General features: G+C 38.0%; 1 protein-coding gene across 2 annotated transcripts in view; it reads right to left on the reverse strand.

Moving 5' to 3' along the window:
* TFEC (transcription factor EC) overlaps positions 1–15,786 on the reverse strand; it is a 48,121-nt gene that overhangs the window by 21,039 nt on the left and 11,296 nt on the right. The gene's annotated exons all lie outside the window — the stretch shown is intronic.

The raw sequence follows: 15,786 nt of genomic DNA on the forward strand, positions 1-15,786 counted from the left end.
TTAATATGCAGGATTTGAACGCTAAGCGTATTCGCACATTAAGCACCTTTGTTTCATTCCAGAGTGGTAAACTGACAAGTATTATAGAATTCACTGCAGTTTTACCTTTGCATTTTCTTTGTTCCAGGGATAGTTTAACTATACTGCAACAGTGAATTCATATTAGCTCTAGACACATATTTAATTACTTCCTGCACTCATGTAAATGAATTTGCTTTATTGAAATTATATGAAAAAAAAGGACTGATATAAAAAATGGAGAGTCAATGCAACTTCTACACTTATTCCAGTGGACTTTGGATAAGGCTGTTATATGGTTTAGGCTACCAGTTTTGTGAAATGCTAGGGAATAGTAATCACTGAAAATAACAGAGCTTTGATCAGCCTGGTCTAGTGGAAGGTGTCCCTGTCCATGGCAGGGCATTGGAACTAGGTGATCTTTAAGGTCCCTTCCAACCCAAACCATTCTGTGATCCTGTGATTCTGTAATAAATAATTTAACAAATGAGAAATGCATATCTATTATATATTACATATTTCACACAGCTGTGTACACGAGTTGAACAACTTCATGAAACTGGTGGTAATATTTTAACTTTAGAAGATTATCAATACCATGAATGAAAAAAATCAGAATTGTAAACCACAGTTTGACACAAACACATGAGATACTTCAATGATTGCTTCCAATTTTCAAGCGGTAATTCATCTTTATCCTTGAAATATAGTTACATTTCCATAGTCTATTCACAGAATTATGAATTCAAACAACAAGGCCCAAATCCAAGAGGAAAGGTCATGAATGGCCAACTTAGGTGGTAGTGAAAAAATAATACCAACACACCTGAAAGTTCAGAAGTGTGTGAGGGTTCAAAAGAGGGTATGTATACTCAACTTAGAACCACAGCTAAACATTTCAGTTGAATTTGATTACACTGTTGATGAAGGTACTTCCATCTAACTCAGCCGGCATTGTTTGGAGTTACGAGTTCACATGCCTCCTTCCATCGGCAGAACCACTGGGGCAGTGTCATCCCACAGAGCCACAGCTGCAAGCAAGTACCTGTCCATGGTCCATGTCTGGCTGCGCTAATGCTGAGCAGTGAAAGGCAAAAAATATTTTCCCAAATTTCCCATATCATCTTTGTTTTACACAGACATTCTCCAGCACTTTTCCCCTCATCATCTGGCAATTTTTATCAGTCATCAAGAAAAGAGAGTCATGACTCCATGTGGAAACAATGAAAATGAAACTCAAACCAAAGTCATTCATCTACTGATGACTACAATGATGTAACTTCACTAGTTAGAATGTTTCACTGTGTTAATCCAGAAGGGACAGGCAAGGAAGGAGAGACACTGGGTTAACCATGTATGTTAGGGAGCATTTTGATTGTCTAGAGCTTCAAGATGGTGACACAATAGGGTTGAGTGTTTACAGGTAAGAATCAGGGGGAAGGCCAACAAGGCTGGGAGTCTGTTACAGACCACACAGCCAGGATGAAGAGGCAAATTAATTGTTCTATAAGCAGCTGGGAGAAGTCTCACAATCACTAGCCCTTGTTCTCAGAAGGGACTTTAACCTATCAGATGTCTGCTGGAAATATAACACAGTAGGGAGGAAACAGTCAAGGAGGCTCCTGAAGCGTGTGGAAGAGAACGTCCTGACACAGCTGGTGAGGGAGCCAGCTAGGGAAGGTGCCCCACTGGACCTGCTGTTTGTGAACAGAGAAGGACTTGTGGGTGATGTGATGGCTGGAAGCCGTCTTGGGCATAGTGATCACAAAATGAGAGTTGTCCATTCTTGGAGAAATAAGGAGGGAGGTCAGCAGAACTGCCACCTTGGACTTCCAGAGGCAGACTTTGGCCTGTTTAGGAGATTGGTTGGTGGGGTCCCTTGGGAGGCAGTCCTGAAGGGAAAAGGAGTCCAACAGCACCATCACACAGAGCTTACAAAATTCTCACCCGTTTACCAATCTTGAAAGCACTAATTTCTGAGCTGCAGAATCTGTCATTCCAATTGAAACATTCACAGGTGTGACAAACATGACCATTCTTAATAATCCATAGGTAGGATAGCCATGGGGAACAGAAAATTGTAGGTTTGACCCTCCTTAAGTCTGTTATCATTCTCAGTCAGTGTGCTGAGGGACTGAGGAACAGAATAAACAGCTTACTCTTCTGGCCATAAAAAGTTCATACAAAAAAAAAAAGGTTCTTTTCTTCATACCTATATCCCTTCCAAGCCTTAGGTTTGCTGTCTCTCTTCGACATTTGGGTGATTCTGCTCTGTACAAAAGCAGTTGTGCCAATCACGCTATTAACTGCCTCCTTCCTGTGCATTTAGTAGAAATCCCAAGTATATTGTAACGGCCATTGTGATCGATAAGTGGCTTCTTGAAGGACAGAGGCACTGGTGATCTCCCTTTGGCACACTGCCTTCATTCTCAGCTAGCCAGCACAGTATTTTCACACTGACTGTAGGGTAACATGGGTATAAAGCACCAGTAAATTAGACTAACTTTGATAGTACCTTTGTTCCTACAGAAATGGTGACACATGGCAAAAGTCTGCTGTGAGTTAGTGTGTGAGGAATAACTCTCAACGTTAGGATTCAGGATCAGGAGAAGAAATAGGGGTGATTAATCTGACCTGTCTTGGACACTTAGAGTGATCTGATTCACCTCTGTTTCTTCTTCTGGACTCCAAAGAAAGCCTGGGGTGACTGTTGCAGGCTTTCTGCATTTACCTTCTCATGAAACCTCACTGTGCTCCTAATGTGAAAATTTCCAAAATTTTAAAAACACATTAAGAACAACAAAGAAAATCAGACTGGATCTTCTTGACAAATACTCACATTTCTGATTATGGGGGAGTTTTAAAAATACAAAGCCAGAAATGTATTGAAGTATTTTGTTGAAACTCTCTACCTGAATTTGCCCTGCATTGATATCAAACATGGAAAATCCCAAGGAATTTCCTTGCTAATGTTACTGAACGCTGAGAACAATCTTAAAATAGAAGTTGGCCAATTTTGACACAACATGAGGCAAGATAAGGCTTTTGTCTGTCAAAGCAGGAGGTTCTTTAAGAAAAGTAGACATGTGGGAAATAATGGATTTTTAAATTACAAGATTAAAATATATAGCGCAATATATTAAAAATTGTGTGTCAAAATATAACTAGTTGTTTGGACATGCACTAAAACTCCATGAACCATAATGCGATTTACTTCTTACAATGTCATGTAAGCAGGGAAAGAGTTTGCAGTACTGAAGCTTCAAATAGCTTCCAGTTCTATATTACAAGATAAATATATATATTGACATAATCTTAAAAAATCCAACACGATATTAAAAGCATAAACCATTTGCAATGGCATAATTACAATGATATATGTACAACGATGATCTTACAGTTATATAGCACTGATCAAACCTGATGGATCCCAAAAAACTTTAAAAGTCAGGCTGATTACACTGCGTCAAAAGCATGTTCTTGCTTTCTGTTTAGAGATATGGAAACACAGACATTTGGGTATGAAAGTTCATAAGTCCCAGGAAATAATCTATTTATCCTGCAGGTGTCATAAGCTGTATTGGTTCACACCTGTGTTGTCCTGAGAAGTCCTGGTAAATCACATCATTTCCAACCTTTTCATTCATGATACACAAATTTATGTATGTGTGTCTCAGAATTTAGATGCAAGTGTCCCGCAAGGGGTGAGCACACACATATTAAAAACAGCAGTAGATAATTAGCCATTTTTCCTATTTCTAAAATACAGCCAGCCGTGGACAAAAGATTAACAACCTTTAACATAGCAAATGGTTATGTGGGAATAACCAATGACAATGTGGTACAGGAAGAGAATAATACCATATCTAATTAAAACTGCAAGGAGAATTAAAGAAAGCAGACCATAATTAACGAAGTTAACATTTGGCAAGGACACTGGGGTTAATATTCTTCCTTTTGTATAAAGTGTCATGGGATCTTCAATGCCTGTGTGCAAAGACTGGAACATGAGAATTTCCATTCATGAGGCTCCATCCTGAAAGATGCTCAACTTCGAAGCTTAGACCAATTATAAAAGCAAATTTCAGTTGAAGTACCTGATTGAGTGCCTGGCTTAAGCTCAGCTGCACCTCACAAGAGTGTGACCTTATGCTTGTTGGAGGTGTCCAAGAAAAGTATTGCAAAGGCCTCGTCCAGAGCAACTTCTTGTATACAACACTTAGGTCTGAACTATGCAGGTGGGTTTGTGTGGCAATTATTAAGGGTTTGTTACCTGCAGGGATGTCTAGCAATGGACGGCTATGATCACAATTTGCAATCTCTAATGCCAAGTTAAGCTTTTTTTAAAGGAAAACATTACTAATACAAGAAAAACATTGCTTTATTAAGGGAAATCGTGGCATTCAAAATCCCATACCATGGTACCTTATGGTAACTATGTAATTTCAAGGAAGACTTAAACAAAGTAACATTTCCTTGCCTTCCAGGAATGAAAGAGAAAGATTCTTAATGTGGGAATAAAATATATGGATATGGTTGTTTGTGCTTGTTTACCTGTAATTCCTAGACAGCTCTATGTCACAGTAGTGTTCCCTTACATGATCATGTACCATTGAAATATTTTTCCATTCTGGCTAAACTTTGCATGACGTGTTTGTCTTACAGTAACATTTGTGTTCATAAGGATCATGGCTCTATCACTGTCAGTGTTGTACATCTAAAAAACAAAACAAAACAGCCCAACCTCTTCTGAAGTCAGCTAGACTTTCCTTAAATTAAAAATTCTGCTGAATGCAGTAACGCCAGTGTGGACTAGAGGCATTTCCTGGATATTGGGTTCCTTTAACATATCATCACATAATCCATTTCATAAACAAATAATGTTCTGTCCAAAATCAATTAAGTTTCACATCTCCAATAGTTTAATTTGGAATATGTTCCAAAAATTGAATAATCACAAATAATTGCTGAAAAGCTTTCTTTCTATTTCTATTCTTAGACAAATTTTACCTTGGTTTTGTATCCCTTTAACTTATTTAGTTCGTTGTTTTAACTTTCCCATGGGATTATTGTGACTGACCATAGCTCCTTAAGGCTTTGGTCTGCTAAGTTGAACAGGCCATGCTTCTTTAGCCGGACTTTTCATACTATGATATGTCCGAACAGGGTTCTCACTGCCTTTCCTACTTTGAGTTAGTTTTTCTGAAGGGTAGAAACCTTTATTTGTCTGCAGCATCCTAAAAGTTTTGCACCCAGTGAATTCCACAGTGGATATTTCCTTGTGACTCTTGGAAATCTCTCTTGTGATGGATCCTAAGATCATATTTATCTCATTTTTGCAGTCCTATCATTTTGATGGCTTACAGTCATCCTCTGAGCAACTAATGTAACCAGATCTTTCTCTGTCATCTCCAGTTAATGAGCTCTCAGCTTACTGCAGACATTCCTGTTATTAGTATTTAAATGAATGACCTTGCACTCAGTACTATTACATTCCTTCCATTTATACTGTTCTGTCACCACAGTCCTATAATTCTTCCTCTATGATATCCTCATCCTCCTTTGTATTGACAATACTTTCTACTTTTGCTACCTCAGTAAATTTCATCAGCATAAATGTATTTTTTGTACCAAGGTCACTAATGAAAATATTACATAAACTGAGGCTGAGGACTGATTCTTGGAACACTTCATTAATATCTTCTCTTTTAACAAAATCTTCATCCCATCTTTAGCTTGACCCTTAACCTGAAAAAAATCCTGTTCAGTTGCTTTCTGTATAATCTGTATTGCATTTTACTAATATGCATTCATAAAAGAAGACTATAATAAAATAAACCCTGGATAACCTAGCTAGAAAGACTAGTTCCACTAGCAAACAGCTCTCCATGCATCGAAAAGGGTGTCGCTAATCATGGAAGTGATGGAGGGTATGTACATTTTTAACGAGCAGACACCTTACCTGTTCTAGCTGCCTAAAATACCTAGGATAGCACAAGCTTTTCACCAAAGGCCTCTGGACTGTCCTGACAGGTCAAAACAATTCACCAGCTATCCTGCTGTCCCTGGAGGGACCTGGGAACAAGCAGCAGGATGGATTGTCCTGTTAGTGGAGGCTTACTTCCAGCTACCATTTCTCCCGGGGTCTTATTTCCTCACAGTCACATTCACAAGCCCAAGTGTGTGATCAGAAGGGTCAAGATGCCCCCAGCAAATACAAAGGTCAGGACTAGATTGCCTCTGCCAGAGGTCCTCATTCTGCCCAGGTCAGAAGAGGCCATGAAAAAGAGGGCAAGTGGGAAGCAAGCTGCAGGAAAAACTTCCTTTGCTGCCCTCTTTTCCAGGGTTAATCTCTGCAGACATGCAACTCACTGAAGGTGCCTACATGCCCATATATCTCCTGCAGTAACAGAAATATGGCATACATCCAGGGTAGCTGTGAGTACAGACAGTTCTGAGGATCATTGGCCCTGTTACACATGGTCAGATGGCCCACACTGCACCTGCAGACTTGGCAAACTCAGGTAGCAGGGAAGGTAACACATGTCACTTGCCACACGAAGAAACCATGTAGCTGCCTAACCTGAAAGGTGGAGTACTGTATGTGCACAAGAAAATTTCTTTTGGTGCCTGCTAAGAGCTAGTACTTGCTCTGACTGTATCTAGGCTGAAGTGTTCACATGTGAAATATTAGTACAATACTTTATCCTTTCCCACCCTAAATATATCCCACTTAAATCATGTTCTCATGAACCTAATTGATAGCATCACTTCAAAGAACAGTTTTGTAAAATGAGGCTACTTCTTCTTAGCCACAAAAAATATATTAGCACCCATCCATTTCAAAGTGGTTCTTGCTTATTCATTTTAATTAAAAAATCAAAACAGCGATTTTACAGAATTTTTGTACTACTGTCCATTTTTGCACCCCAAATGTGGAAATCTAAATTTTGAACTGCATCCACAGTTCATTTTACAGTAAAAGTTTGCTCAGTATTTGTGTTACTGAGACATAAAAACTACATACTTAATTCCTTCTGCTTTCTTTCTTGTTTATTCATGACAGTTAAAAAACCCCTTTTTTGCATCTTTGAAGTTCACAGATTAACTTCAAAATGTGCACTTAATTTGGCCAAATAGTGAAATAATCAATAAATTTATAGTAACCCAGTCACTGCAAATGCATTTTCTAAATAGCAATATCTGATATACCAGGTGTTTCCAATTTTTGCCAAGCAGAAAATGGGTATTTCTTGTGTGTTTTAGTAAATTGTGACATTTCATCTAATTCAAAGGTACTGGAGACAGGATGCATAATCTTGTGGGTCAATACAAGTCCTGTACTCAGAAGACTGGTGTTCAACCTCTGCCTTTTCTTTTTCTTAAAGAAAGTTGAACAACATAAGCTGTGATACAGTTTTTCTTAGTAAGGATGTGTTTACACTGTCAACTGTGCAAAAAGGTTGTACTATATTGATTTTAGAGTCTAGAACAGGAAGATGCCATTCACAGCTAAATGGTTTAGGTCCTTTCATATATGCAATACAAAATTCTTATATTTGAAAATAGATGGATTTTAGCAATAACTAATACCCAAATGTTTCAGTTCCTCTTTTTATTATCTGAAGAGAACAGCAGAAAAGCTAATGCTTCCCTTTCAGACTTGTTTTCCTTTGAACAAATTGTACTCCTTCTATATTTATCTTTAACATGGTTCATAATTACACACTCCTCAACCAGGGACTTAATGTTCAGATATATTATATTACATATTATATATTATGTATGAAAACTGGTTCATTTTTTATCTTCAAATAATGATCATCATGCTAGTTCATTATTCATCAGAGAAAAATGAACTCTGTTCATGTTCCCAGTTACAGTACATTCCTGCCCTGATCATACACATAGAAGTCCATTGTCTAGATAAATGTCTGATCAAATATGACCGAGCAAAGGAATTTTCTGGAGAATCAGACTTTTGCAGGAGAGTTCTGTTCTTTCAGTTATCATCTCTTATGCCGGTTTTATCTGTTCTTGGCTTTTCTGGTTAAAAAACAAACATAACGGACACGGACCAAAAGTGAAGTGATGTTGTGATACTGTCATCATCCAACCTGCAGCTGGAACTCATACATTACAGGAGTACTGCCCAACTAACCTCCGGGCTCTGAAACCCAGACTGCAATTAAATGACAGCTCTATTAGCTGTTTTACTAAGATTATTTCACAAGTAACACCAGCTAATGAACTAATGCCTGTTTCCATCCGATTTCTATTTCTCTGGCTACCATACGTAAATGAATATACCAAATCGTTCAAAGCCTTCCTCTAAAAGCAATGCACAAATGTCAGCACAATACCACAAGAAAAGTGAAAAATTGAGGCCAAGGGACAAGTGAAAACCAGATATTATTTTTGCAGGATTAGAATATGGGGCATTTTCTCTTAAATACAGATTCTAAGATCTCTATTATGAGTATTTATATTAGATATATATATTCTATGCTCTATATTATGTCCTCTTACATTCCGCATATCACCTAAGTATCTGAATACATTACAGTAAGGGATTTACTGATTTCTGTGATCTAGTGTGTTCAGATGGATTAACATGCACCATGTAGAGTTTTGCTTTGGTTGGAATTCCTTTCTGTAGCAGTTGATTGCAGATACGTTCACAAGTGTTTATTTCTAGTATAAAAATAAGTGTACTACTAGGTAACTACTTCATAAACTACTGTACACATGTAGTAAAGGTCATAGAAGGCCATGGCTGATGGAGAAGGAGGTGCTAGGAGAAGCAGTTGCATCTTTCAGGAGGTTATTTCTCAAAATGACCTTCAAGAAATCGTTGTTTTCCACAAGTTAGCTTTATCTTGCAGTAAGGAACTCAACTGTGCCTGGAGAACAAAGTGGCCGCTGTTGTTGCACCTGAGCTCACAAGTCTCTTATTCAAGCTATGTAAATGCCATTGACAGTAATTCATAAAATTTAGCCCCAGAAGCAATCATAACCTATAAGCTACAGACCTCAAGGAGCTTAATGTAGCCTTCTTTATTATCCATCACCTACCAAGGACTTCAGGTCTTGCATTGTTGGATGCATACAACACCACAAGACACGCAGCAGGGGGTGTGAATCAAGGCTTTGGGATAAGACAGAATCTGCCTGGTAGCCCGAAATAGCAGGAATTTGCTTGCAGATCCTGCTGCACAGGAGCTTAAAATTAGTGAGGAGTGCATATTAGAAGAGTTGAAAACTTGTTTTATCTATCCTTTTCTCTTACCTCTGTTCAATGTTACGCTCTGTAATGTGCAAGTGTTACGCTCTGAGATGAAGACTTTTGTAAGAAGTACTTACATACAAACAACTGTTGATTTTAAAATAACACTTCCATTTATGTCTATTTACCTTTCCAGAAGAGGAAATAAAAGGAACCTTTCCTCCATTTTATAGTTATGAAAAAATTTACTCCAGTTGCTTGAAGCTTGAGTCTTCTGGCTCCCTTCAGCCAGAGAGGACTACTCCCAAAATAAAAGAGAGTTATTAGACATTGTGCTGTTAAGAGTGTTAGACAGAGCTGAGCTATGTAGACATTTTGCACAGCTTTGGAGTGCTGCAGCTATGCAAAAGTGGACCACACTTCTCCTGACCCAAGTATTGTATGCTTTATGCTATGAAAACTTTTTCTACAGCATGTGGCAAATTGCTAACACTCATACTCGATCTATCTGGAGTACTTAGAGCCGACGAGAGAGCTGTACACTGCCCATTTCATCCTCAAACTACTATATTGTATGAAACACTGGAAACAAACCTTCCTTTGGCATCTGTATGACATTCAAAACAGCGGTGGCAATGATAGCAAAAGACACCTCCAGCTGCAAAAAACAGGCCTGAGGAGTTCTCAACTTATGCATGTCATTGTTAGCTGTCTGCAACTGAAAGACACAATTTCCTATCTAGCACCTTTATACTATTGAAGAAAGACAACGAAAATATTTGCTCACCAGTCTTATTTTTGAAGAGCCTATTATTTCCCCAATAGCTGCAGACCGTTCCTTCTCCTTCATTTTTCTTTTTTATTAAACTTGCAAATGATACCAGGGAGTGCTAGACAGAAGTTTATATACTTAGGTGAACTTTGATTCTTCCCTGGACTTTAAGACTAATCTAGTGTAGAATGTGATTGACAAAGCATTTTCATTGATGTTATGCAGCCTTTTCAAGTTACCCAACCTAAGCAAATGAGGTTGTTAATGTTTACTCTGGCCCTTTCTTTAAAATGATTTTGAACTTTAGCAGATTTTACAAACTTACAAAGGTTGCCAAATGACATCAGTATTCGCTAAATGAAAAATACTCATGATTATGCAGCAGGGGGCTGCCTAGATAAGCAATACTATGTGCACCTCTAACGCAAACCTGGTTTTACTTCATGATTGAATAATCACAGCCATTATTGAATAAAATACTTTGGAGGGTACCTACCTGAATTTCTTCTTTCTGTATGATTTCTGGGATGGGACAGACAGCAGTTTTCGCAATCCATCCAGATAGTAACCATCAGTATTTGACAAATAATTAATACAAATACAAATTATTAATGCCATGATGAGAAACTGTGACCTCAAAGACCTTGTAATAGCAGTGAGATTTCACAGACAGAGTGCACTGTGCTTTTATCAAGTTTCTCCATAAAATCAAATGCATAGTTAACAGATTTAATCAGAACTTTATACCATTTGTAGTTAACAGAATCATAAAAATTAAAGAAGGAAAACATCTATCCTGTCCTGTCCTGATCTAACCTCTACTCCATGCCTATCCAACACAAGATTTTTTTCAAATGCCAAAGGAGCTCAACAAATACAAGTGAGCTACAGGGCAACTGAGGATTTTCTCTGTAAGCTGTTTTCCTGCAAGAGTGACAGAAGTGGAGTAATTCCAACTGACTTGCCTCCAAAGTGGACTGGAAGCAGATCATAGCTCCCAATCTTAGTGAAATAGGGAGCTGAGCATATGAAATGGAGACACAGAAGCCCCACAGGATCCTTCCTGAGGTGACCTATTGCAAGGCAACACCTTCACCCAGCACTGTGCTCCCCACTCTGCCACTGTTCCCCATGCCTGGCTGACCCCCCAGCTCAGCCTTGCCATCTAACAGCTAGCAAACCCCCTGCCTTTCAGCATGCCCAGGTGATTCTGTTCTCTTCTCTGTTAGTGATTTAATTCTTTCTTTTTTCAGCATATAAATACCATATACATCAAGTCAGATTCAAAGGAGGACTGAAGAAATTTGGTTAGCTGGAAAAATAGACAAAGTTCCCAACAACAGATTCATTGCTTGTGGCAGCTCTACATCTCTGAGGTGATGTGGACTTCAAAGTACCAATGGCACCATAATGATTTCAGTATGCACTTAGAGCTGGAGCTGCTGGAAGAATTAATGCTGCTTTAAATCTTTAAGTATTTCTTTCCTTTAAAGGAAAGAACCATTTCGGGAACTGTTTTGGAGATTTTTTTGAAAAATAACTTGTTTAAACCGATATTTGCTCCAGCCTTATCTAGGACTACCATGGCTACTCTATTCCCTGAGTAAGAATAATTCTTCAGATCACACTTACAGTGTATTTATCTATCCATAATAATAAAATCTATACTTTCTATTGGTTAGAAGTCATTGTTTTCAGGAAACATTCCTGCTTTCCAACTCATTCAAGGGATAATTAAAGAAAACATTTCTTAAAAATTACAAATTAATCATCATATAAACATATTTTTTTCTTGTCTCTATTTAGTACTGGACGTGGTAAAAACTCAGTGAAAAGGTTTTCCAGGGAGAAGCTTTCCATCTTCTCCCAAGCAATCCAAAAGGAACTGCTCCGCTTTGTTTAGTCATTCAATACCTGCTACTCCAGCAACAGTGAGCCCGACTGATTCAACATATCACTGGTCGGGCCACTGCTGGCAACTTTTTGAAGGCCAGTTTTATGTTAGTGCTCTGCCCTGAGCACTACTCTGCACTACTTCACTCTCAACACCAGCCATCTAATTGCTACAGATTCTCTCTTCCCAGGCTTCTTCAAGAATACTTCTGAAAGCTCTTTTCCTGTGCATCGGAACAAATAATAACTGAAGGTCCTTGGAAATCTTCATAAAATTAAATTATTTTCTGGCTGATCCCACCCAGAATGGTGTAAAATCAGCCCATGCCATTGCAGAACATTAATATCCTCTCATTTTATTCTCATTCCAAACCAGTCAATTTTCTAATGCTTTTGATGCAAGTTTTAGTGTACCGCATGTCAAGTAGAGGACATTATCCCAGTAGCTGTACAGTGATTATCTGGGTTACAGCAGTTATTTCTGAATGAAAGTACTGGTAAAATGCCAAATGTTTTCATAGAGATCACTGTTGTGCTTGCTAAATTACTGGGTTGTCTGGTGAGTCCTAGGGCTGTATACATGCATTAGCAAAACAAAACAACATTTAGTAACAAGTAGAGGTTCACTAGGTCACATGCTGTCAAATCACACCCTGAAAAGCACAGAAATCATATTTTCCCTCACTCTCTTTACTGGAACTAATGCTTTCCACATCTGCCTTAATACAGCATGTTTCTTAAACTTCCCTTTTTCAGATATTAATAAAGACCACAGTTTTATAGAAATGACCCTAAACTTTTAGTGATGATGTCATATATGCTTTACATTAACAGACCTGCACATCTACATTTCCTGGTTTGAACATTTGAAAGTTAATAAACTTAAAATTCGCTACAGAACATTGGATAGATTGTGAGAATTTTCAATAAGAAAGTCTTGCTTTTCAAATGTCTGTCACCATATCTGACATACATAACATTAGTTCACTTCTAAAACTCACTCTTACATTCTTTGTTTCATTTTTTTAAAGATTCCTATAAGGTCAGGAAGAAACCTGTTGTTCCTAATATGATACTTAAAGAATAAATACTTTCCTTACAATATAGATAAATATGTTGCTGTCTGTTAGTAAAGAGTTTCATAAAACTAAATTATCATGACAAGGAAAAATGACTTTAAATTGGTGTCATGTTCAAGGGTATTACATCTTACCTCCTCCGTGGTGAACAAACAGTTGTTATCAAACGATAGTTCATAAGAATAGTTATGATTTGATTTCAGTTATTTTTTCTGGACAAAGATGGAACTGGGTTTAAAAATACTTTCAGAACAATCAAGACCTCTTGCACATAGGGAGGACCTAGTCTTATACTTTAACTGAACTTCTAAAAATTACTATAAAAAGTAGGTTGCTACCATTAAGGTACTGTTAAGAGCAATAGAAACGCAGCCAGAGAAGTCCCTACGCTGAGAAATTCTTAAGTTGCCACCCAAAACCAGAGAGTTTCATGAAACTATGAATTTGGGTCCAAACACAACAAAAGCCAGACAATCCACTCTTCAGAAACTGTAATTATTTTAATGAGATGGAGGAATGTTCTTGTTTTCATTTCTCTGACTCTACTAATACATGACTGTAATCCATTAATTCAGGGTCAGCCAATAAGCCTCTAAGCAATTATTCATGAGTGGTCGCACAAAATTCAATGTCTTCATTTAATGTGCCATTAAAATGGTACATGGGTGTATCTAACCAAAGCAAACACTAATTCACTGCAGCACACAACAGGTAGCAGTGCAAAGTCCCTAATCTCAGCCAGTGTTGAGAAAAAAGAAAAACAAAAGAAAATGGCTTCATGAATTTGGCTTGTTCAAGAAAAGATTTTGCCAAAAAAAACCACCTGAGTCTTATATGACATTCTGAAAACTTAGAATGTCAGATTTTTTTCTGAATTTTAGAGAGATTACTGTGCACGTTTTGGGCAAATTCAAAACAATGCCAAGGAGCTGCAAATCTAAGATGAAATTCTGTCTAAAAAAAACTTAAGCATGGCACTGGAGAAGTGTAAAGAGGAAGCAAACGAGCAATCAGCCAGGTACATGAGCAACTCAGTCTCAGTTGTGATCTCACTTACTCTGTGTTGATGGCAGGCACTATAGCCAAGCACCTTGGGCAGAAGCACATGAGAGATAATATAAATCTTTAAGTACAGCACAAACCTCTTCTCAGGAGAATTAGATGTTCTTGCACTCCCATTCAAGTCTCCTAGTCCAACACTCTTGTACTATATACATTTTAACTCAGATAAAGAAAATGCCATTACATTTAATGTGAAATGAAAAAAATATTGTCTCAAATACTTATTAGAAAAACTTGCCTATCTATCATTCTCCACTGCATACCTTATGCAGGCAGATTTAGGATGTTACCTGAAAGATGCCATAAAAGCATAAGTCATAAGCTAAATGCCTGAAATCACCTCCATATGCCTGTTAATTTCATGTATTTTTGGAGTACACATTAGCAAAAGAGAAAACAGAAGAGGCAGAGACACCGCTTGATTGCTTCCACACTGATGCAGCTCGCATGCCCTGTTCAAAGCAGGCTGTATTTTGCCATAGTATTGCAGAGAGATTTGGAAATACAGGCTATTCCCTGGTTTACCTAGCAGCCTGGTGATTTCCTCAGCACAAATGAAAATCTAAGTACGATTGCTTGGCCCACAGGCATTGCAGGAGTCTTCAGATCTTTGCAAGTAAGATACCAGTTAGACCTAAAAGTTATTGCATATTTCCATGCTCATCAGGGGTTGGGTATTCAATACATTTTAGAGAGAGATGTCCTTCATGGCTGAAGATAAAGGCTAATGAGGCTGGAATTAGCATAGATTAACATCACCCAGTTTTAAAAGGTGTTGAGGGAGTATGATTCTAATCCAAAACCCCGAATTCGTGCCTCTCATCACCATCCCACAGTACCACACCTGAAAGGATCCTCCCCTGCCTCAGGTTAATTTCAGCCAAAATTTTAATTCACTCCCCAGGGAGCATCTCTTTGCTGTATTCTGTACTGAAATACAGTCTAACTGTATTAGTTCTGTAGCTGGCATGCAAATGCCAGGTATTCATGGAACTATCATTTGCCATTGATACTGGAGTGGGCAACACAGAGGCACAGAGATCTTATCTCATAAGGTATTTTTGTAGCCAGTGATGTTCTGTGGTCAGAAAAAGTCGCTCCTCCAGTGGGTGATTAAGAGCAAGCACCTGACTTTGTATTCTGAAATGAACTTTGTAGACTGTCAAAACCTGTGAAAGTCCTTCTGCCCTCACCAGAGTGCAGTTTCCCTTTACCAGTACTCATTTTAAGGTCCTGAGGGCAAAACCCTGTGGAAAACAATTCCCAAGATAAATTAGGGTTGAGAGGACAAAGAACATCCCTTCTACAAAGTATGTTGCTTTACGGTTATTGATAGGTGCTATTTTCACAAATAACAATGCACTATGTGGTGGTGTGTCCAGAAAAGGTCCGTCCTTCCTCTGCAAATGTATAATGTAAGTGGAAATGCAAGTAGCCTTACTTAATCCCCTGTCATTTCTTTACAAAAAGTCATTACAGAATTTTAATGGTTTGCTACGTTTGTTCTTATAAAGCATTCCATATGAAAAGTTACATTTCACTCATTTGTCCTTGAAATTAATTATTCAGCTAAGTGCAACTTGGCTTTATAAAAGCCAAGAAATAGAACCCATCCTTGATTTAGCATTTACTGAAGAAACTACTGTACTATAGAAACCGTTACATGGGGAAAGTTTTACTTTTTTTAGATGAGGTAGAAGGATCTTTAAAGAAGGCTTTAAAAAGCCATCTAGTGT

Source organism: Falco punctatus (genome assembly GCF_963210335.1).
Source record: "Falco punctatus genome assembly, chromosome: 6".
Classification (NCBI taxonomy): Eukaryota; Metazoa; Chordata; class Aves; order Falconiformes; family Falconidae; genus Falco; species Falco punctatus.